The following is a 25,117-nucleotide window of genomic DNA, read 5'->3' on the forward strand; positions in this document are numbered from 1 at the left end:
GGGTCATGAACTGGCATTTTGAATTTTTTTATACTGTTGTCCGAGGTCAAATTACGACGTTCGCATGGTTTTTACATTCAAAAACATCATATTGAATAACTAATAGGCTATTTTCTGCCCTGGTTTTGAGGCTCTGGAACGCTCGATTTTTATGGGCGTGTCGCACTGAAGACTTGGAAGTAAACGCCCATGGCTAGGATTAGATAAGATTTGCATATTTAATGAGCTTCAGCCCCCCTGTCAGTACATGTGGGAATTGTTTTGAAAGCGTGTGGGAAAACGGCAACCGGCATGATGATTCACCCACAGGACTCGCAAAATGTGTGACACAATGATTCATCTCTCATCCACCCGCGATTGATTGGAATGTCCTTTTTTTATTACTTGGCCGCCCGATCGGTGGATATAACCGTGAACCGTACACACAGAGTCAGACAAATCAGCATGTTCAAAACTTCCGCGATTGTATTTTTCCTTCAAATATCAAGGGAGTGAATAATGCACATCAAGAAAGAAATGTTATTTCACTATTTAAGATGGACTTACATTTTGGTAGCCCATCTGGAAAGCACATAGCTCCAGGACTTTGGGCTTTGCGAGCCCTGGCCCATACATGTCCGAGTCTGAGTCTGATCCCGAATATGTGTACGAGACACGTACACATAATCAATAGATAGCCAATCAAACGATCTGTAACAATGTAATACTATCACATCTAAAAAAAAAAATTATAACCACATTAGTGTGTTGCTTCATTCATTCATGTAATCTAATCCTGTCTGCAAATCCAATCTCTTGTTTAAAAACGAATCTGTGTTTAAATGAAGGAACAAACGCGCAATGTCTTCCCCACGTGAGCTGTATATTCATTAAAATTAAAATTCATCCATGCATTCATAATATTGGAATCCGAACGATGCTTATGCGGTATGTTTACTGCTTAGAAGTTCCATCTGGTTTAGCTTTATGTAGGCCTATGTAATGTCAGGCACGAGTCGGTAGGCGGGGCTAAAGCATCAGGCGTTGTTCTTCTTCTGTTGAGGCGGTGTTTCACCACACAATGACGTCAAGGTGTGGCATATTCTGATGCCTGGTGTCAATATAATATAAAAGCTGGTGTCAATATAAAAGCTTTTCTTTGACTAACAAGGAAGTTTTCAGCTCTGAAACTTACAGGATATTCTTATATTACCATGACCTATTATATATCAAAAGCTCAAGGGAATGTTGATTTCTCAATTCAGGACCCCTTTAACTTTATGTATTATTTTCTCTATAATGTTTTATGACCCATCCTGATTCCATATAATTGAGAACTGGCTCTCAGACTGAGCCTGGTTTCTCCCAAGGTTGTTTTTCCATTCTGTCACCTGATGGGAGTTTTTGGTTCCTTGCCCGTGTTGCCTCTGGCTTGCTTAGCTGGGAACACTTAATATTCAACAAAATTACTGATCTGACTGTACTGACGCTGTTGTATGAGAACTGAACTGAGCTGGACGATGACATCATTTTTTGCAGAACTGCTTTATAGATGAAAATTGACTAATTTAATAATTGATTATCTTTACATAGTAACCGAATCAACACTGAACTGACTGAAGCTGAAATGCATAATTTTTCTGTTATCACTGTAAAGCTGTTTTGAAACAATGTGTATTGTATAAAGCGTTATATAAATAAAGGTGGCTTGACTTGACCTCCGTTTAAAAAGTCTGGTTTATTCTCGATAGAAATCACGTTCCTAGAGGTTGTAATGCTGTGTCAGTGTAAATTATTTCAACAGTGATGCGGCATTCATGCATTTCCTCTATTTCTACATTTGTGTCTTTCTTTGTTACGTATTGCAAATGAATGAAAAAAAAGGGTTTGTGGAATATTGAAATTATGCACATCCCTGGCTCAGGGATGGCAGGAACAAGGGTATTAAAATAGCCATGGCTGCTCAAATGTTCTTAATTATGCAGACGGAAGAGTGGGCCTCCTGCTTGGGCCACAGCGGGCAACAGAGACTGGTGACACGACTTCTCATCCATCACATAGCGACAGCTCCCATTAGGACTGCCCACGCTCACTGCATCTCACTGATCTAACACACACACACACACACACACTCAGAGGCACGCAAAACCCAACAGTCAGACTTTTTCACCAAAACAAGCTTCTTCCGTCATTCTGGAAACTTGCGAATGGACTTTCACCACTCGAAAATAAAAACGAGAAACAGCTGTGACCTTACAGCGGACGGCTAAATAATAACTGACGGAGAGATTTTTCTGCTTGCATTCCTCTTTAGAAAACAATGGCCCTCCATTGAGTTTTGCCACAAAGAACATCTTAAAGGGATAGTTCACCCAAAAATTCTGTCATTATTTACTCACCCTCATGTCGTTCCAAACTTGTAAGACTTTTGTTCATAATTTTAATGAAATCTGAGAGCTTTCTGTCCCTCCATTGACAGCTATGTCCACATTTTCTGAAGAGACACAATCACTTTATATGATGAACAGATTTAATTTAGACATTTATTCACATTTAAACATTCATCAACTCACACATCAGTTGTGGCAAACGGAAGCTCAAGCATCTTCGCTTGATGTGCAAGAACCAATGAGGTTCATTCTCGTGTAACGCAGCACGTTTGAGCTTCAGCAAGAACCAATGAGGTTCATTCTCGTGTTACGCAGCACGTTTGAGCTTCTGCAAGAACCAATGAGGTTCATTCTCGTGTTACGCAGCACGTTTGAGCTTCTGCAAGAACCAATGAGGTTCATTCTCGTGTTACACAGCACATTTGAGCTTCAGCAAGAACCAATTAGGTTCATTCTTGTGTTACGCATCACGTTTGAGCTTCCGTAAGAACCAATGAGGTTAATTTTCACGTGACAAAGCACATTTGAGCTTCAGCAAGAACCAATGAGGTTCATTCTTGTGTTACAAAGCACATTTGAGCTTCCGCAAGAACCAATGAGGTTCATTCTTGTGTTACGCAGCACGTTTGAGCTTCTGCAAGAACCAATGAGGTTCATTCTCATGTTATGCAGCACATTTGAGCTTCAGCAAGAACCAATGAGGTTCATTCTCACGTGACAAAGCACATTTGAGCTTCAACAAGAACCAATGAGGTTCATTCACTGCATGAAAACACTGAAATCCGGCACTATCCGGGCATGGTATACTCCTGTGTAATTTGATGTTTACCGGATGTATGTGGGAAAAAGCGGATCAGAGTAACACGGAACAGTATATTTCCAGAAAAACCCGGAAACCTCACGTATGCGGACGTATACAGGAATCCGTGAAATTTCACGGACATATACAGCTGAAACACTGCTGGGTGTGCTAGGACTGAAGACTGTTAGGTGTGAAGAAGACCTTTCATATGTTAATGACTGACACTAGTGCTGGCTGTTCTCAGAGGGAGGGGGGGCAGGGGAGGAATTCAGGATTGAGAATTATCTCTAGTGTAGGCTACAGCAAACAAGCTTTTCGCACAGAAAAAATAATTCTTAAGGCCCTGAAACACTAAACTGAACTAGCAATGACTAAAGCCGACTGTGGGGCTGGTTCACGTTGCCTGGGTCTGGGCCAAACCATCAGAATGGTGTGTCTGGGCCTTAAATCCCCTGCATGAAAAGAGTCTCTTAATCAAATATTTTTTATAAAAACAGTACAAAATAAAAACCCTGTCTGAACATATACGTTCACAAAAAAATCTGAATATGTAATGAAATAAACAAAGAAATGTAATGGAATTAACAAAAGTTTTTTACAGTATTTTCTTGTAATTTTGAATTATGTTTAAAACGATGTAAAATTACAAACAATATCTAAATAAACAACTTGACTGTTATTTTAAGGATTATATCATTAATGACAAACTACAGTAATTCTCATTTTTTTATACAGGAACATCACTGTATTATTTTTCTGTTTTCATAAATAACAAATTCATCCAAAATTACAAACAATATCTGTAAATTAACAACTGTAATACAATATTTAGCTCATTATATTAAAGGTTTATGTTTATGTCCATACTAACAATTTAACATTATTCTTTTTCATTTTAAAGTAAATCTTATTAGTTTTATTTTTACACTGTAAAAATAAAAACCTAAAAAAAACAACAGCTACAGCTGCAAAACAAAAACCGTAAAATTAAAGTCAAATATCTTAAGTCAAATAAAGTTAAAAAACTTCACAGAAATTTACACCACACCACAAAACACCATTTGACCAATTAATTAAATATAACAGCAAATAAAAATAAATATACACATTTTCTAACTGTTGTTTAAAACAAGTTTTTTTCTATATTTGCAAGGCTATTTGCTGTCTTTCCGTGTTCTTTTGAGCGTGATTGGTCAATCTGAACGTCATCCAGAAATCTGGCCAATGACAGTGCGCGCCTCCAGTTTGAATTATACACCCGTTGCCGTTGGAGTTGCTCGTGGCTCGCGGGGACGCGACGCGGTCGCGGCTTCTAATCTTCACGTCGGTCTATTAATGTCATTTAATGGACCATTTAAACCTGTTAAAATCTTATTTTGGACGAATTTTGATTGTGGGATGTCGACTGAGAACGAAAAAACATGAATACGAACAGACTAAGTTTCCAATGGCGGACAGCAGACGGCAGAAGGTAACGTAAATCCCTTTATATTGTTTCTACTGCTCATCAAGATATAACGTTAGTGCATTAAAGTCATATGCTAATCGTGATTAACTTACATATTCTGTTTCTGTGTTTTGTTGTGTTGTAATATTGTTAAGATAGGGCTGGGTGTTATGGCGATCTGATGATACTGACTATTGTTAGTGATTTTGCTGTAAACGTTAACATTACCTTTTTATATTGCGGAATGGGAATATAGCGTATATAACGCAGCACTGACTGTACTAAAACTTTTTGACATTTTGACAAGGAAACATGCATGAATGTAGAATAATGAACGGGACATGCATGTGTTAAAATAAGCCTCTCTCAGACAGCAGGCGATCCCGAAATCAATGATCTTTCTGTAAAATGCACACAATTATCTCAGAAACCTTGTAATGTGAGGTATTCACTTGATTTAAACAGTCAGTTATGTCTTAAGTAAAGTCAAACAGTTCAAGTTAACGTGGGGAATCCCGGATGCGTGTCATTCTGTGCATCAGTTCTTAAAGGGGCTGCAGCTTTGTCATCATTTTAATAAAACAAAAGAATAGAGAAGACCTTCTGCTTCTTTAATAATCAAGTGATATTAATTAATTGAATATCATACAGTGAAGACTTTTAAAGCAGTATTATTCTGTAGCATTTTAATAAAATATCAATCAAAATAAATATATTGTGATATCGTTATTGTAAAATAAAATTTCTCATGTATGTAGAATAATATGGTCATAATGCCCATCCCTACTGTCAGCTAGTTTTAAGATCAAGCTTGTCATAAAATGTAACAGAGTTTTGGAATGATTAATCTGAGAACACTGTCATGTACACTTGTTCAACAGAGAGGACAGGAAAACACCATACTTGGACTCTGAAGAATTATAGGCAAACCAGGATTTTGGATCTACTGTGAAGTTTTTGTATGGGCCTGGTGAGTATGTTTTGCAAGTCCATGTCCGTAAGTTGATGATTAATATTAATGTTTTATCAAACAAATTAATATTAATTTGTGTGTGTGTGTGTGTGCATGTTTCTTCCCCCCTCATGATCCAGAAGTTTTGGATCCATGATCCTGAAGAACTTTTACAGATGTTGACCCTGAATGTGTAAAAGGTAATCTTAAAAATGTTGTCATTATTTTAATGTTCTCTGTTTTTTTTCTGTAATGTAGACGCATGCATTTTCTGTGAAGTTGCTTTGAAACAATATCAGGGTTTTTCCTACATTGAAAATTTTTTGCCGGCCGCCAAAACAAATTTTTGTCCCGCCAAAGCCTTATTTGATCAGTTATTGTGATTTATGAATGATGTAGAATAGAGGACTGCTGCACTTGAGTTAACTGAGTGACAGAGAGAACGACCAGTGAGCTCCTACCCCGCTCGCACGCTCTCTGTCTTCAAAATAAGCATTCTTAGCTTTCTAATGTTTCACATATTACGTTCAAATACGTTCACATATTACAAAATCAAAAGGTCGGAAGACCGAATCCATGTTGCATGTGGCGCTATCAGACGTCTTCCTTTAATTACCGCTGGGTGTGAAATGCGCTCAAAAAACATTGACTGATGCTCTGACCAGCTGACATAAACCATACTTTAAATAAACAGGAAATAAATCCTATCCGGTTATGAAGTGTTTTCTGTGTGTTGACAAATCTTTCGCGATGTTCTAAAGACGGGATTCACACACAACGCGTCTTCTAATGTCCGATTCGCGACCTAATGACTCCTCTGAACCGAATCATTTTAACGACTGGTTAGAACTGATCTGTCCAACACTGAACTCACAAATTAGTTTAATCATTTACTCTGAACAACACCTGAAATGAGAACACAAGTGTGCTTACCCAATTTAGCAAGAGTGGATAGTAAGAATTATTTTTAATTATCAACAGTCTTTCAGCTTATTTATGTGGACAATGTGTAGTAAAATAAATAGCCTAAAATCATTTAGTTTAGACTGGAGTGAGGTGAACCCAGAACAAAGTTGTTGTTAGCTAGCTGATTGTATATGGCAGAAAATTAGGCTATTTGTTCATTTTTTTAATACTATTTTTTAATATTGGTAATTCCATTGTGAATATAGACATGATAGCCTTAACAGCACACAACAGAGAGCCATTTACTAGCCTATATTCTAGAGTATGTTTGTATATGCATATGTTCATAACTCATTCACGATGTAACAGATTCTTTAACGTTATTTTTATAAAATATTTACTACATAAGCTTATTAAATACATGAATGTTTATTAGAACATTGTATTAAACAAATGTCATTGTTTTGCTACACTGTAAAAAATAAAAACGGAAAATGTACTGGTAATTTTCTGCCAGGGCATTATCCAGTAATTTAACGGAAATTTCCGTTAACCCTTAAAACACAAACTAATGCCATGTGTAATTCAAAATACACGTAAAACACCTGTAAAAAACCAATGCGGAAAACTCCTTCATATCTATACAGTACATTATGCCCTATTTTTACGGACTTTTTTTACAATGTAGAAAATAGCCAAGAGTGGATAGTAAGAATTATTTTTAATTATCAACAGTCTTTCAGCTTATTTATGTGGACAATGTGTAGTAAAATAAATAGCCTAAAATCATTTAGTTTAGACTGGAGTGAGGTGAACCCAGAACAAAGTTGTTGTTAGCTAGCTGATTGTATATGGCAGAAAATTAGGCTATTTGTTCATTTTTTTAATACTATTTTTTAATATTGATATGATTACCAAAACAAACAATTATCAGTAAATAGTGTAAAAATGAGGAACAAAAACAAACATCAAGGTATCAAAATAAGATAAGCAAAAGTTACAAACTTTCTTTGAATTTATTTCAAATTTATTGTCAGTATTGCGCTTGCAGATCAAGTGGGTAGGGTATTTTTTTTTTTTACCGTGTGTGTGTGTGTGTGTGTGTGTGTGTGTGTGTGTGTGTGTGTGTGTGTGTGTGTGTGTGTGGATTAGGGGTGCACCGATCCGATATTAGGATCGGATATCGGCCGCGATACTGACAAAATAGCTGGATCGGGGATCGGAAAAATTAACAGATCCACAAGCCGAACACCGAGGTGTTTTTTTCCGTCGCAGCAGAACCTACGTCATTCGTCAGCTTCACGTGTGTCGCATGCTAGAAGGGAGCGAGCCAGAGAGTCGGCTGTGTGGAGGAGATATTTCACGCTTGCCACGCCAACTAGTTCGTCGCTGTTTCGAGGGTATTACTGCAAAGTCAGGGTCTTTCCTGCATTGACATTTTTTTGACGGCCAAAGCCTAATTTGATGAGTTATTGTGATTTACGAGTGATGTAGAACAGATGCTGCGCTTGGGACTGAGTGACAGAGAGACCGATCTGAGAGCTCCTCCCCCGCGCGCGCTCTGGGTCTTCAAAATAATCAGTGTTCGCTCTCATATTTCACATATTAATCCAAATCAAAAGCTCGGAAGACCGAAACCATGTTGCACGTGACACATTCGGACAATTTTGTCCTTGAATTATCACTGGGTGTGAATTGCGCTCAAAAAACATTGACTCTTCTCTGACCAGCTGACATAAAGCATACTTTCAATAAGCGGGAGACAAATTATATCCAGTTATGAAGTGTTTTCTGTGTGTTGACATCTTTCGCGATGTTCTAACAGACGGGATTCGCACACAACGCGTCTGCTAATGTCCGATTCGTGACCTAATGACTCCTTTGAACCGAATCATTTTAACGACTGGCCAGAACAACTGATCTGTCCAACACTGAACTCATGAACTCAGTTTATTAATTTACTCAGAACGCAACTGAAATGAGAACACAAGTGTGCTTACCCATTTTAGCAAGAGTGGGTAGTAAGAATTATTTTTAATTATCAACAGTATTTCATCTTATTTCTGTTGACAATGTGTAGTAAAATAAATAGGCCTAGCCTACAATCATTTAATCTGGAGTGAGGTGAAACCAGAACAAAGTTGTTATTAGCTAGCTGAAAATTTTTATTAAATTGCATATGGTAGAAAATTAGACTATTTGTTAATTTGTAATGCTACTTTTTAATATTGATATGATTATATACCAAAACAATTATCTGTAGTGTAAAAAATGTTTGGTAACTGTCAGATTACTATTGTATGTTTGACCAATACACTGTTTTTTGTTTCCACTGCTACATTTTATTTATTTAAAGAAGTTAGATTACATTCTATTTTAGATTTGAATGCACAATTGTTTTTTAAATAAATAAGAATTCAACACCTTACATACATCTGTTATTTTGTCTTAGTTATGTTTAGTTAGTAAAGTCTGGTGCCTTTAGTCTCTTCAAGGAAGGTATAAGGTGGAAGATATACAGTTTATTATTAATTCAACAATATATCGGATCGGTATCGGGTATCGACAGATACACAAAGCCCAGGCATCGGTATCGGTATCGGGACTGAAAAAGTCGGATCGGTGCACCCCTAGTATGGATGACCATGTCTGTCAGCCACCACCGAAGACCATTTTTGACCCAGGAAAAACCCTGAATATGTATTGTGAAAAGCGCTATACAAATACATTTTAATTGAATTGTTTTACTTACTTTTATTGCCATTAACTATATATTATTAATGTATTATTTGGCAGGTCGCAAGATGTATTTTATTTTGTGAGACTTTGCTGAGGAAGTATTCTTTGGCTCAGTCTGAAAAGGCCCAGAAAAGAAACACTATGAAGAACATCACACAGAACCGTCAGAGAAAGAGACGGGTAAGTTAAGAAACCGGTTAAGCTTTTTCCCTCCAGAATGTTACTATACTCCTCTCTGAGTTTTAGTGGTTAATTTACTGTCATGTTTTGCAGTTGCTGGAAACCAGGTCCAGGGTTGCACAAACCAACACAGAACCTGTGGAAGACCGCAACTATAGACCTGATGAAGATGAAGATGATGCTGTTGTTGATGGAAGGCTTGGTTAGGCTAGCTACTACAAACCAGACTAGACTGACCCACACTACATGTCACATCACCAGCCCATCATGCCAGTTTGAAAAAATGTTCAAAACTCAAACAACATTGTGTTAGAGTTGGTCACAATTATTTTATAATTATAATTTTAATATTCAATTGTTCCATTTTTATATTTTCTTTATTCCTATGTTTATATACTTTTATTGGTTCCCATATATAGAACATTTACATATATTTTATATACACTTTTTAATTTATAGATTTCTTTGTCTCGTTTTAGGTTGTATACTTTGTATGTTTGTTCCTTTTTAGATGTCCATGTTGCTTTTGATCTCCACGTTTTGTATTGTTGTTCCTCTTACGTCGCCTTCCTTTAGAAACATTTTGTCACTTATCTTTTCCCCCATTCATTTGAATGTATGTTTATAAGGCTCTTTGTTCTTTTTATTTGGTTATATTGTTTACTTGGAATATTTATGTGTATTTTATATACACTTTTTTTTGTCTTATAAATGTATTGTTCTCATTTTATATTGTTTAATTTGTATATTTATTATTTTCCTTTTTATGTTCACTGTGTATTTTATTCCTTTACATCTGTCTTTTAAATGCATTTTCATTTTTTTTCCCATTTTGTTTCTTTACCAATTCAATTTAACGTATATTTATGTTCTTTGGACTGTTTATATTTTTACATTTGTTCCTTTACATTTTCATCCCTTTTAAATACATTTAGTTCACTTGTTTTTGTTTCACCATTGTTTTAATGTTCGTTTATAATGCTGTTAAGAATGTTTTTTTTTTTTTATACCTTTTTAATAAATATTTCAGACTTTCTCAAATTGTTTTGTGTGTATTTTTCTTTTGGGAGGGAGGGGATTATTTTTTATATATATATAATATATTAATTAGCAAAATCTGCATAGCTGGCCTATAACCAATCAAGTCCCTATGCTACAAAACCTAGCCCACCCTTAGCCTTAGAAGTAACCAATAAAGTCACTTGACTGGGTTTTCAATGCGTCCTGTCCTCCAATAGCAGTCTGGGTTTTGGGAGTGGTTTTAAAAAAAACAACCAATCCAGTTTGAGATGAAGGACCAATAGGGGATGGAAGGCAAAGCTGTTTAGAGGTGTGAAAATTTCTCCTGGGAAAAACTTGATGGGATTATTTGCCATGGCAACAAATGGCTGTAGCATGGGAGTATACGGCCACACCATACATCCGATTTGGTACCATTTCGGATGAATACGGACATATACGGATCCATGGAATTTGACCTATCCGGCCAGTATACTCCTGGATTCTTCCGAATTTCAGCAGTGTATACAGGAGTATCCTGGTCCGGATACACCTTTTTTCATGCAGTGATTCTTGTGTTACGCATCATGTTAGAGCTTCCATAAGAACCAATGAGGTTCATTCTCGAGTTATGCAGCACGTTTCAGCTTCAGCAAGAGCCAATGAGGTTCATTCTTGTGTTACGCATCATGTTAGAGCTTCCATAAGAACCAATGAGGTTCATTCTCGAGTTATGCAGCACGTTTCAGCTTCAGCAAGAGCCAATGAGGTTCATTCTTGTGTTACGCATCACGTTTGAGCTTCCATAAGAACCAATGAGGTTCATTCTCGAGTTATGCAGCACGTTTCAGCTTCAGCAAGAGCCAATGAGGTTCATTCTTGTGTTACGCATCACGTTTGAGCTTCCATAAGAACCAATGAGGTTCATTCTCGTGTTATGCAGCATTTTGAAGCACCAAAGTGATAGTTGCATAGCTGTTTATGAAGGGACAGAAAGCTCTCATATTTCATTAAAAAGATCTTCATTTGTCTTCATTTTGGAACGACATGAGGGTACTCAATTAAAGACAGAATTTTCATTTTTGGTGAACTATCCCTTTATCAGTCTCCACTATTTACAAGTGCATAAAAATTGCAGTCTCATCTTTAATGAAACTGACAGAATCAAATGTAAAACTAGCAATGAAATATTGCAATAAAATGTCTCAATAAATTTAGTATCTGTACAGACACAAATTGCAACTTTTGGCATCTCACGCCATTATGCTTGGTTAAAGCTGTTCGTCAAACGCCACCACTTCTGTCTCTTGCGCTCGGCCTCGGTTTAGGGCAGCTTTATTTAGGAGGAGGTGGCCACATGTTAAGACAGCGTTAAGTAACTCTGGATGACAGGGGAGAGTCAGGGTTCCCTGAGAACACAATTCAGGAAGGACCCAAGGACATGTCTATCAGAGAAAACCAAACTCTAGCTGATGGCTTCATCGACCAGTCTTACTTATCAGTGCAGCTATGCAGTCTTCCTGTCTTCCATACATGCACTCTCTCGCATGCTGTCATATACACATCATTTTGAAACAGCAGTGAAGTTTGATCAAAGATGTCTGATATTCTCTACAAAGGGCTTTTACAGGTTCGTAGGGGAACTGGGTGGATGAAATGCTAATGAAAAGCTAATAATTATATAAAATCTAATGTAACACTAAACTAAATAAATGTGGCTGCACAATAAATCAAAATATAGTCGTGAAATAGTCGTTTTCAAATCAAAGGCTGTGATTCAAAGGGACACACAAAAATGAACATTTCTCATGTCATTCTAAACCCATATAACTTTGATTTATGTTAGGGAGTTTTTTTTATATATTTTTAATGAAACGTGAGAGGTTCCTGTCCCTCCATTGAACGTCCAGGTAACCAAAACTTAGAGGATCGAAAAAGGTTTTAAAAGCATCAAAAAACTAATCCATGTGAATCGAGCAGTTTATTGCAAGTTTTGTGAAGAGATATGATTTCTTTACATTATTTAGACTTTTATTTACATATAAACACATACATAGAGCGTGTGATGTGCTCTACATAGGTGTCGATCATTGTTTAGATGTGAATTAAAACCTGAAATCAGTTCATCATATGAAGCAATGTGGGGACGCAATGTGTATTAGGTTCATTCCAATCACATTCAGAGTCACATAATTGGCAACACATTTTTTTGGGACAAAAAGTTTACAGCATTTCACCAATAATCTGCCAAAATAAAAGGTCATGGATTTGACATGTTAAAAGCTAGAGGGTTTGAATGTTTGAAAGTGAAGAAATGAAGACATCAATATTTGTAATGTGAACCCAAATGTGAACACCCTTGAAAGTAGCAATTAAAAAAAAAAAAAAAACAGGTCACACTTTAGTTTGGGGAACACACATTTGTTATTAACTATGACTTTTGCCTCAATAAACTCCTATTTTATTGCTTATTAATAATTAGTAAGGTAGTTGTTGCACTGGTGAAGTCTAAAAAGCACAAAGAAAGTTACATATCTAAGGAAATCATTTCCATAAAAAGCAATTCCGGTGGAATTAATAAAGTCTAAAGTTTGTTTCAACAACACTTGGATCTCTTTTAAAGCTGATACAAACAAATTCATAGCTGTCATAATCCTACTTTGATCTTCATTAATCTGTTGTCAAGCATTTAAGAAGGGAAAAAGATGCCGACAAGCACTATAAATGTTTAATGCCATGTTTCGGCCAAACCTCATTAATGGTGTTTCCTAGGAAAGCAGTTTTGACTCTTTACTAAGCATCTCCACAATTTTTCTAAACTTTTTTTAAATACCAAGCATTAAAATTCAGTGTGTAACTTACAGTTCACCATTTGTGGTACAGACATGACTTTCACCTGGGTGAATATCATCGCTGTTGGTCTACAAAACCGCTACTTTTCAAGAACTGGAAAAAAAACTGTATTTTTTAAATTATTAAACACTGTGTTGTCTTTATATATGGTCAGAAACTTGCACGTGTCATTATATTATTATCACTTGACCAAAAATCAAGCTCAAATGGAGTAACAAGGTTTTTGACCGGCGAATTTCGGACATTTGTGTTTTGTCCGTCGTTAAAACGGCCACATCTGAGGCAGTAAGTGCATCGCATTATGTTGCATCAACTTACAGGTTATAAAGTTTTTCTGTCATTTGGCCAAAATCTAATGTTATAAAAAATGAAGAGCTTCACACAGGCTATTTAAGACATTATTGGCTATGACTTGATGACAAATGCTGGACTTCTCTTCTCCGCTCCTCAAACTCATAAAATATTAGCCTTATATACAGTATACTATATATATATATATGTATATAGATATATACTTCATTCATGATAGAAGCGGGGTGGAGTAAAGAGGTTTTACAGACAGTTTGAGGATCCAATGGAGTAATGAAGTTTAGTTACAAGCTCTTTTTATCATCGGATAAATATTTGAAAAACCCACAGACAGATGTAAAGAGTGACCAATAGTAATGATTTATGGAGAAAAAAATACAAATAATGGAATGTGCAGATACAAGGATTCCGCATACAATGCTCACATTGTCCTCTGGTTTTGGATGTTGTCTGTGGTAATGACTACGCCAACTCAATCATTGTGCTCAATCATTATCTTTTCTCACCATAATAAAACGCACTAAAGATGGATTTAAGCAAATTCTGTGGAAATACAATCTCATAACTACAATCAGTTTGAGAGCTGCTGCAGAACAGAAAAACACTGGAAAAGAAATAACCTGTTATGCAAGCGTACAATCAGCTGGTCATTATTGCTCAAAATAAAGGGATATGGTAATCTGGAAGGGTCTTACATCACCCAAAACGAGTTTATTTTGCGAAAATGACATGCTTACTGTACATTACCCCACTAATTTATATGGGGAATAAGTAAATAAGTGGAGTTAAAATTGAATTGAATTATTATGTGAGAAGAAAGAATAACAAATATTCAGTTTAGTGGTCATTTTACACAGAATGCCTGGGATTGACCAATCAGAATCAAGTATTCCAGAGAATACTTGTAATAATATGCAATGATCCCATTCAATGAGAAGACCTTAAGATAAAAATGCACTCTTTCTCTGAGAGTCTAACCTTTAACGTACAATATATGGTGATTTTGCTTGACAATTGGAAAGAAAACCATTAGCACACTAAGTACCTATTTTCTCTTTGTGGAAAGACTCTTTCTTTGCTGTGTTTGAAATATATATTTCTACTTTTGGTGTATGATTGCTCAGGTTTTTTGAAAGAGATGCTACTTTCACCATTTGTTACATTTGCAGAGAGAAGTTCCACCATAATTGTCAGTTTTAACACACGGAATCAATTTTGGTTACTGCAATGTGAAAGAAGCCAATAACCATCCACATGCAGCAAAGTGAGTCTCTGCACAAAGCACATGAAAGGACAGAGGGGGAAAGGCTGGGCGTGACAGGGGCGAGCATGCACCCTTCACAAGGAGGTTATCACGTTATCCGCTCCTTATGAGTGGCAATTATGCAAATATAAGCTGGAATTGAACCAGGACAATTAGGCACAGTGGGTGTCTGTGCATATATTACAAATAAAAGGCCACAGTTAAAGGGCCAGAGAAGAGGGTCTCTCTCCAGTGAGTGGGCAGCAGCTGAACTGGGTTGGGGAGGGGGACCTGCTAATAACGGTACCATGCTTTAGCTGTTGTTTATAAGCCCAGGTGGTTTCAACAGACCTCAGCTTGTGAACAAGTGCAAACTCACTTCCATTAGCCTTGCATGCAGCTACCATACAGATCAATAGAGGGACATTGTATGTTTATGAGTATGTGTATGTATTTGTGTGTGTGTGTGTGTTATTATCAAACTTGAAAAATTTTAGCTGCTTAAAAGTCCCAACGAAGTGCCTTGAAATAGGCAGCATTATTCAGTGTGTTGATGTAATTTCTACAGAAACAGAAAGACAGGGAGGGACATATAGAGCAGCTGGATCGCCCCCTATCCCCTATATACTGTGTTATGTGCCATTCATCATATAGAAAATAGCAATTGTGTAAACAAGTGACTGATTTCAGCAGCTTCAGCGTCTATTTATAGTGGCAGGACGCTTCAGATTCTAGAGAGCATTTGATTGGACAGAAAATCTGATGAGAAGCTGAAATGCAGAGTGATGTCATCAGAATCATTGATCCATATTGGAGGAAGTGAGAGACTTTAAGTTTTGAACACATATATTCTAAATGTGAATATGTCACTGTTTAGGAGAAGTCACTAGCTTATAAATAACCTTAAGCCTAACATATCCATACTAAAAGTAAAAAAAAACTGGGTTATCAGAGTTCCTTGAATGCATTTAGAATGACGCATTTATTTAAAATATATATCTTTTGTATAACATTATAAATGTTTTACTGTAACTTGCATCAATTTAATGCATCCTAGCAGAAAAAAATTTATTTATTCTCTAGTGGTCATGCAAGAGATAGAATCCAGTCATATAATCATCTAATATTCCAATAAACGTTTGACTGACCGTAAGGGTCAGTGAGGGCGATCTTTTCCCCGAGTCATCACTGAGGAGCTCACACTGATGCATCTGCAGTAAGCAGACACCCCACATTACACATTGTCAATATGCAAAGCTTCAGTGTGCTCTATTGTGTGTCCTTCATTCTGTTCTGAGGCATTTGCTACACTTTTCATTGAGCAAAACAGTACTTACAATGCCAGTGCGTAGCAAAGACCCAAACAAATGCATCGCAGAGTGAGCGGGACAAAGACGCACATTCCCCTCACAGACAACAGCTGCCCAACACCTCTCTGTGGAAAAAGAGGACTGGATGAGTCTGTACACACAGCCTCATGCTCTGCTCCAAGCACTGCAACAACGGCCAGCTGGACTAGGGTAATGAATTTCATTTCAACTAGAAATATTTCATTGGAGCTCATCATTATCAGTGTAATGCCGGGTACACACACTCTTCACTCGCCAACAGTTTTGTGGAAATTGCAGACATCTGAGGCAAATCGGTGCTCATTCACGTGATTGACAATAGTACCACCGATGCTTCGCAGATGGCCGTGAGATAGTTGGCATGCAAAATACCTGGACATGTCTGCGACTCAGGCCCTGTTTACACCTGGTATTAAGATGCGTTTTGGTTGATCGGATCACAAGTGACGCTAAATACAGGTGTAAATGTGTCTAAAACGCTTTGAGCTTGTCCACAATAGCTGCGTTTCCACCAAAATTACCCGGAACAATTTGTACCAGGAACTTTTTTTACAGGAACTTTTTCCCCCCCAGATCTGCTACTGTCTGTGTTTCCACTGCGGTCTAAAGTACCGGGAAGATTAGGCAAATTAGTCCGGTGATGTAGGACTGCGCGCGGCTGCTCCTCCCAGTCAGCGACGGACAGTAATCATATTTGCGCGATACTGTCTGCAACAATAACGAGGAGATGCAAGCAGCGCTGCTTTTAGTAGTTATGTATTGTTTTAATAAAGAGGTCATTAACAAAACGGCGGAAAAGAGACGAGCACTGATACTAAAGCGTATTCTGAAAGCTCGTAAAGCTAGATTTAAAATAAGACAACGTATGTTATAATCAGCTATTACGGACTTATTGACCGTGAGATGGCGGAGACGAACGCGTGCCATCAGACAGAAAGAGCAAGACTGATATTTACTGAACGCAGAACGAACGTACCTCGCAAAATACTTTTAAAAATGCCGGTTGAAATAAAATGCTGCGTGAGTACAACCAATCAGCATGTTCAGCGCACAAGTCCCACCCCCGAAAGGTCCCGAACTTTGAAAAAGTACTACCCCGGGAGCAGGGCCGTTTGGAGGGGGAAATATTTACCTGGAAATTCATTTAGACCCTGCGGTCGAGACACACCGAGTACCACCCCAAAGTTCCTAGTTCCTGGGGAAAGTTCCTGTGGCCTTCAGATTAGCTCAAGAACAGTGTGCAGAGCGCTTCATGGAATAGGTTTTCATGGCAAATCAGCTGCATCCAAACCTTACATCACCAAGTGCAATGCAAAGCGTCGGATGCAGTGGTGTAAAGCACGCCGCCACTGGACTCTAGAGCAGCGGAGACGTGTTCTCTGGAGTGACGAATCACGCTTCTCTTTCTGGCAATTCGATGGACGAGTCTGGGTTTCACAATTTCATGCTCCAACTTTGTAGGAATAGTTAGGGGACGGCCCCTTCCTGTTCCAACATGACTGCGCACCAGTGCACAAAGCAAGGCCCATAAAGACATGGATGAGTGAGTTTGGTGTGGTCCTGAGTCCTGACCTCAACCCAATAGAACACCTTTGGGATGAATTAGAGCGGAGACTGCGAGCCAGGCCTTCTCATCCAACATCAGTGCCTGACCTCACAAAGTGCATTTCAAATGTACTCAATCTGTATCTGAGGCTTCCTTTAGCATTTTTCAGTGATCCAATCTCTATCAATAGCACCTGACCATAAAAACCAAATGAACCTGCACCAGAGACATGTGACCAGTGTATAAATAACATGAAATATGTAACTGATATTTTTTTTACTGATGTGATTATATCTCTATCCGATACTATGAACGCAAGCAAATGCCAGGTGTAAAAGCCTCACAACATCAATGACATCCAATGCAACTTAACATGATTAACATATAGCAATATTATGCAGCACATCCTGATGGCGACAAGACAGAACATTAGAGCAGTGTGCATGAGTGTTGACGGAAGGGCTTTTTTAATCATTTATAACACAGATGCTTCATTAGCCACTGATACCCACAAAACCAATTTAAGAAAGCATTTAGAATAGATTGGCCTTAGGGGAAGGACAATTCCCTCATGCACCGCACAGTTGATGGGGTTATTTTTATTTATTTATTTAAGGTGTTCATGCATTTAATAAACAACTAAAAGTATTCTAAGTTTAGAACAACTATATGTGAGATAGGAAAAATGTTACCAAGTATATAAGGGAGCCATTGATCCGTAATAGACAAATTACAGTGCACAAAAAAAGAATAGCCATTTTTCCATGAATACATAAAACAAATATTTCACTCAAAACAGCCCACACACGAAACACACAGCATGGGCACCGCTGTTCACTTTACTGCCAGTGGTGTTAAGAGAGAGTCGGCTTGACAAGCACTGAAAGACAAGCCTTCAAGGCTTTGAATCAAAACTGACTGCGCTCAGCACTGCAAGCAAATGAGCACTGCATAAAAACAGCTTGCCAGGCTGTCACTGACTGAGTATGACAAGTGACATTATTTCCCCCAAAATCTGTTTGCATGCAGTAATGCTAGGTTGTGCATTTCATTGATTAGGTTGGTTAATTGCTGAAAAAAGCCTATTACTTGGGATATATACACAAGACTGTCAGATAGCAGCCATGACCTGCATGCCGGGAAACATTTTGCGTGCCGTAGGAATGACTCAGATCAATATATAGGTATTTTTGCACAGAAACGGGTTTCTTTTTGCCAGCAGCTCTCACAATGCCAGCTTTTATAATCTATTAACAATTGTCTGCTCCTTCCCACAATGCATTGCCCAGAGATATGGAGGGAAGTTATTACAGTTCTAGTGGCAGAAGAATCACAATTGCATTCCAAGACATGTTCTTGTAGAAACAGAAAAACATATTGAACAAAACCTACGTGCAAAAAAAAAAAAAAAAGACAGGGCAAATTAACTCATGAAATATAATTATAGTACATAATGCATCAAAAAGCAGTGTCATCAGTTTGCCTTAAACAACACATAACGTTCAAAGTGTTTTATGTACCATTTAAACGTGGTATGGAGCAGGTGTACATTTCTTTCATACCAACTAATATGAAATATGAATATTTACATCAGATTTGTTTTGCTCTTGTTTCATGAATGAGGCCTATTGTGTCAAAATACTCCCCATAATTTCATCACATTTGTATTGTATGCCCTTTTCAAAAAGTCATAACAATTTGAAATGAACCAGTGGACCCTAACAGATTTAACCCTCATGGATTACTGAAATTAAAAAGAGAGAGAGACAGACAGAGAGACAGAAAGAAACAGCAAGAGAGGAGAGACACAGCAGTTTGTGTGGTCCAGCCAGTGGAGCTTGGCTTACGGCCCAGCCAGAGCCACGCATGCCATCCACCGCTGTTTATCCTGCGCTGCTCTCATGTCTAAACTCCTCCAGCGCAGAGCTTATCCAGAAAAAAAAGCCAACCGCCCTGACAGAATGTCCTCTCATTAAAAGGATTTGCCCATCAGGCCAAAAGAGGATGTCATAGCAACGCTTATTTCACCTATCTCCAGTCATAGGCAAAGAATGAAGAGGTGACGGTCGTGATTGCTATGTAAGTTGTCAGGTTAAAGAGGCGTTATAATATCCTTAAGGGACATAATGAAAGCAGGTGACTAATCTGAAGCACACACACACACACACATACACACACAAAGCTTTACAGTGATTATAGCAAAGACTTTATTTACAGAAATATTACTAGGAATATTACTAGGAATTTTCAATGTGCAATATGGCGGAATATGTCCCGCCTTCTAAAGAAAAGAGCCAATCGCCGATTGGTAAAGTCATTGCGTCTTTGCAGCTGCCATTAGAAGCTCTGGTTGCTATAGAAACAGTTAGTTCTTAGGACTGTGGATGCACATTAGCTTTGTCCAGGCTGAAAAAATGCATTTTCTTTGATTCAAGCATTTCAAAATCTATGTGACAGTTGTAATCAGATTTTATTGGTGATTTTAAATATGGAATTGAACCATAAGCTTGGCGAACAGATTTAGAGAACTCGAGCTGCACTTGCTTGCCCGAGAGGTGTTTCAAAGATGGCCACCGAGTGAAATTACTTGTCTTAAAGGGACTTTGAGTAGGTACTACTTTTGAATTTTAACTTACTTTGTTAAAAAAGTATGTTATATAGTATAAATGCATGTAGTATGAATGTTATACGGACGTTCTACATACACCATGTTGTCATTATCATGTGACCTCCCTTCACCTTTATTTATAAATCATGGAATAGTAAATTGTCCATCAAATGCGCACTTCAGAATTTCGCCAGAAGTAATGTCATCCAGGGACTTTTCGCCTACTGTTTTTCCAATATTACCTATTTAGACATACAACTCTGTGCCGCACTGTTTTTCGCATTCTATATAGTAGGGAAGTATTCTATTTGAGACGCAGCATAAGCATTTCTCACAGCAGACACGCCCCTTGAAACAGGGCATTCAGCCAGAGGGCAAACATCAGTATAGAAAAAAATGCCTTTTATTTCTAAATTATGACATTTTATGATGTAAAAATCATACTAACAATATAAGTACACCTCAGAATACATTATAAAACAAAATTAAAAATCCATGCCATAGGACCTTTAAAGATGACGATTTATAAAAACTCGCTGAAACCCTCCACCTTCCCCAGCTCCACCTAGATCTGCTATGAGATTTGATTTATGTATGTCTATTTATGCAGCAGCAGCAGATCTTAAATGCTCATAACAGTGTGTCTGTGTATCTATTAGCAGAAGCAAGTTCATACTTTCTCTGCAGCAGCAGCAGATCTGGTCCGCCAAAACCCAAATACACTGCCATATTCAATAACATGCTAAAACTATTTTGAGAGTTGATTTAAACTTTGATCAAAGCATAGATCTAATCAAATATGGTAAATGGGAGCTTACTGTACATAAACCTCATTGGTTTGTTCTTGCGTGTCACACAATCACTTTCGAACTTCCCCAAGAACCAAAGCAGGTTTGTTCTCGAAAGTCTTATGGAAATAAGAGTAAGTTTCCATTGCCATTACTTTTCCATATAATTTAAGATTTTCAGGAATTGAAATCACAATTGCAGTGGGAATCCTGTAAAACAGTCTAAAATCCCAGCGATGGGAATACAGCTGCTGTTGTAAACCATGATTTGTTGTTATCACTAAAGTGGAAAAGTCAAAAAAAGGCTAGATTGGGTGAAATGAGTGAGGAAAGGGAAGGCAAAGCGAGGGCACAAACACAGTCTGTGTGTAGTTAATCTAGCCAAGCATTTGATTAGTGGGCTGGCTCCAACTCGCAGGGCTAGAGAGGCATCCGTGCAAAGGGCATTCTAGCTGTGTCTGTCAACACACAACCACACAACAAACCTCCCAATCTAATTAGATCTCGCACATTTGAGGCTGCCATGGTGTCCCGCCAGAGGAGAAATAAACATAAGAGTGTGATTTTCAGGTGAGGACACTTAATCTAAACCAGTGACATCAAAGTGCATATGACATATTGGGCTGACAGAATTTGATTCAATCTCAATTCATTTGGATATATAACAGGTACAGGACATACATTTTTCAAGAGGAAAATCACCAACCTAATTCTGTAGGGAACCCTGTCAGCTGGTACTATAATATTAAATTAAACTTAAATTCAATGCTATTTATTTTTAGATATAATATTCCATACCTAAATACAATCTGAGTTGTATACAAACATTTCAATTGCAATATCAACTTAATATGAAAGCAGTTTTTTCTTATCAAAAGTAACAAAGCACAGAGCTTTTTGTAATTTATTGGATGGTATTAGTGGTGCAACAAATAATATTTAGTAAAGTTTTGTTCACACATCAACAGAAAACATAATAGACTTCTAATTCATACGACTTTAACGTCACTCTAGAGCAACATTCGTCACAATTCTGTGCTCATGGGAGACATTCAAAGATTTTACATACCCGAAGTTATCAAGACAGTTGTGTAAGGTAGTCAGTGAAGGACAGTGATGTGTCAGAGCTCATAAGTATTACAGAGACGAGCAAAACATTAGGGCTCGTATCATAAATGTTTGAAAATGTCTGCTCTCTTTTTTCACATCCTTGTCTTTGTTTTTTATATTGTCTGCACATAAAATTCACTGGCTTCCTCGGTAGATCACACTATAAATAAACACATAATCGCTTACTTTAATGTCCTCCGTGTTTACTTCCATATGACAGCGTGCTGCGTGACATCTTATTATCATTCATTTGCACATTCGGGTCAGTTCAGGACCATGATCTGTTCACACTGGAATCTGATATTGGCCATATTTAAAACAATGTGAACAGCTATACAAAAAAATCAGATCTGAGCAATAAATCGGAATTGAACACTAAGGCTCACAGTGTGAACGTAGCCTAAAGACAGATCTTGGGATTTAAGAATCGATAACGGTTCATCAAAAATGAAATCGAGAAATCAATATTGTCAACCCATCCCTACTGACATACTCTGTAAAGCTTGTTGGTCGGGCTGTCAAAGTGGCAGTAAAATGTTCAGGGTTAAACATTTAAAATCAAGGTGCCCTTTTAGCGCAAAAAGACTCCCTTGAGACTTCACATTTGATTTGCATGGTTGTGGTTCTCTACTAAAGAAGGTCATTGAGAAATAATCGTATTTGTCACATGAAAAGAGATTTGGCTCTGTGACACAAAAGGGTGTTTCTTCGGCTTCATTTTCCCCCCTTTCTTCTAGTGTCCTCTAAAGCAGTGTCCTCTTAAATGATAACGACCAAGGGACATTGTATAGACTAGAGTCATTAAATCATAAGAGACAGGATGGCCCAGTGAAAACGCAACACGACTTGTCATCTGCTCCATAACATTAGGCCTTCCCGAATCACAAGTCTGGTCAGCTTAACATACAATGTGACTGCTGCAGATATCAGCCAAAGAGCAACCAAAGAGTACATACACAGGCCTGCCAGAGTAAGTCATAAAATAAACATGATAAAACCATTGATTTTTAGGTTCATAATTGTTGTTTCTTAAAGGGATAGTTCACCCAAAAATGAAAATTCTGTCATCAACTACTCATGTTGTTCCAAACTCTTAAGACTTTCGTTCATCTTCTAAACACAAATGACGATATTTTAAGGAGATTTCTGTCTGTCATTTAAAAGTTTGTCAACTCAAAACGGTTCCAAACATTCAGCGAAAATGTAAAATAAATCCATTTGAATTGAGCAGTTTAATCCAAGTCTGAAGAAGAGACATGATCGCTTTATATGATGAGCAGATTAAATATATGCTTTTATTCACATATAAACATTGATCATTGATCAAACATACATAGAACGCTCAAATATAATAAATGGAAGATCAACCGTACTTCCTTGACGTGATAACAAGCCTCACTGGATCATGCTTGAGCTTCCGTTTACCAAATTTTATAAAATCTTCATTTATGTGCTAAAGATGAATGAAAGTCTTATGTGTTTGGAATAACATGAGGATGAGTAATTGATGACAGAATTTGAATTCTTTAAAGCTGTAGTGTCCACTTTTTAAGTTAACCCCCTCGAGTCATCCGTCGCGATCAACACGCTTTTTTTCTTATCAGTGCCAAAGAGACTCAAATAATTGTCGATTTTTATCATTCAGGTAAGTGCTATACATCATTATAATCTGTTAAGTGTTTACTTGTATTTGTGTACAGTAGGGCTGCGCAATATATCGAAATTATCGAAATATCGCAAATGTACATATTGCAATATGCATATCGCAAGGGCACACAATATCGGAATGATTTTAATAGGCTACTTCAACATTGTGAAAAGTGTACATTTTAGGTTGATGCATATAGCAGAGAAAAGACTGAGCACATGACTGTTACTTATGTGACTTGCTTGACGTTAAAAAGAGTTATTAAATGCAATAACTTGCGAAAAACAACACTTGCAGTCTCGTGCTGTCAGACACACACACCGAAACAAGCCGTTCTTTTTTTCATGTCTTGTTACACACTCGAACTGTCAAATACACACAGTTATGTCTTGACGAGTATTCATGTAAACACAGTCAGTTATGCTTTAAGTGAAAGATATCAGTTGGGGAAAGAAATAGATTTTACACACTTAAAGCAATATCGTATCGCATATCGAATATCGCATTATTTAACAAGGATATCGCATATCGCATTTTTCTTCAATATCGCACAGCCCTAGTGTACAGTCACATTAAAAACAAAATGTTGTGCTTTTTGCAAAATAAAGAAAACAATCATCATGCGCGATCTGCAGCCTCTCTGTCAATGACATCTAGGGCCCTATCTTGCACCCAGCGCAATTGACTTTGTACACCGACGCATGTGTCATTCCTATTTTGCACCCGCGCAAAGCGCGCTTTTCCCTCCACAGAAGCACGTCGCTAAACTAGTGAATGAACTTGCGCTACCTGGGCGGTTCAGCGCAAAAAAGGAGGCATGTTCCGGCGCAAACAATCCCTGGTGCTATTTTGCTGTTCCATTAAACAATTGCGCCACTGACCAGAAAAAACCTAGTCTAAAGTCAGTGGCGCGTTGCGCGTTGTTCATTATGCTATTTTAAGGGCGCATGCATGACCATAATGTATAGCGTGCACAACGCGCATACACTTTGCTCATGTAACCTACACAGATGCAACAGTTATTTTTGCAAATCATAAATTGTTACACTAAAAAATATTAACACATGAGATGACGGAAATCATTGTGGTGTGCCACGAAGATGTGAAAAAATAGGCATAAATCTAGCTTACAAATTATTCAGGCTAATTGTAGTCTAATAATTAAGGAGACCTGTTTGCCCAATAGTGGCAACTTCTGGCAAGACATATATGTATATAAGGACATCTAACAAATTGGTTTGTCCGTCAAGAACCAGGAAAAAAAATCGG

At 37.6% G+C, this 25,117-nt stretch overlaps 1 protein-coding gene and 1 long non-coding RNA gene across 3 annotated transcripts in view; one reads left to right on the plus strand and one right to left on the minus strand.

The window, feature by feature from the left end:
* Nucleotides 1-25,117, minus strand: part of frmd5a (FERM domain containing 5a) — a 185,364-nt gene that overhangs the window by 81,738 nt on the left and 78,509 nt on the right. The window lies entirely within an intron of this gene.
* On the plus strand, nt 5,710-9,604 carry LOC307131404. The gene is made up of 3 exons (XR_013817165.1): nt 5,710-5,770; nt 9,273-9,395; nt 9,489-9,604. It is a non-coding gene; the product is annotated as an uncharacterized lncRNA (long non-coding RNA).

Source organism: Gobio gobio (genome assembly GCF_949357685.1).
Source record: "Gobio gobio genome assembly, chromosome: 9".
NCBI classification, from domain to species: Eukaryota; Metazoa; Chordata; class Actinopteri; order Cypriniformes; family Gobionidae; genus Gobio; species Gobio gobio.